The sequence below is a fragment of the Brassica oleracea genome, chromosome C5, assembly GCF_000695525.1.
Source record: "Brassica oleracea var. oleracea cultivar TO1000 chromosome C5, BOL, whole genome shotgun sequence".
NCBI classification, from domain to species: domain Eukaryota; kingdom Viridiplantae; phylum Streptophyta; class Magnoliopsida; order Brassicales; family Brassicaceae; genus Brassica; species Brassica oleracea.
In genome coordinates this window covers 8219883-8220846 of record NC_027752.1, presented here as the reverse complement: position 1 = coordinate 8220846, position 964 = coordinate 8219883, and positions in this window count along the sequence as shown.

Sequence of the window (964 nt, the reverse complement as noted above, 5' to 3'; positions counted from 1 at the left end):
AAATTTCTCTCCTAAAAAAGAATATTCTTGATATATTCTTTTCTAAGTTTACAAATAATATTTTTTATTTGTGAAAGTTGAAAACCAGCCCAATTTATTTTAGTCTTATATAAAATTATGATATTATTTACACTAAATATTTATTTACACTAAATATTTATTTACACTAAATATTTATTTACACTAAATATTTATTTACACTAAATATTTATTTACACTAAATATTTATTTACACTAAATATTTATTTACACTAAATATTTATTTACACTAAATATTTATTTACACTAAATATTTATTTACACTAAATATTTATTTACACTAAATATTTATTTACACTAAATATTTATTTACACTAAATATTTATTTACACTAAATATTTATTTACACTAAATATTTATTTACACTAAATATTTATTTACACTAAATATTTATTTACACTAAATATTTATTTACACTAAATATTTATTTACACTAAATATTTATTTACACTAAATATTTATTTACACTAAATCTTATATAAAATTATGATATTATTTACACTAAATATTTATTTACACTAAATATTTATTTACAAACTATTATAAAAATAAAAAAATATAATTATATTTATATAATTAAGATATTTCACTAAAAAAATATTTTCGGTTATAATTGTTTAAGTAAAAAGTTAAAGGATCATTTTGTAAAAACAAATAGAGGAGGTGACATGGCAAAAATATAATTTCTCATTGGCCGATTATTTTCGCCTACGTGAACACTCTATCTGAGGCTTATGTCCTCCAGTTTTAATTAAGATCGGTAATATTTAAAAGTTATTACTTTATAAAACTGTCATTTAATATATAAATTTAATCAATTACGCAGTAATTTACATAATTTAATTGGCCACACGATATCCAATAAGTATAAAGTTACATTGAAATATAAAAACAATTTATATAGTGAAACAAAAAATACTTTTAA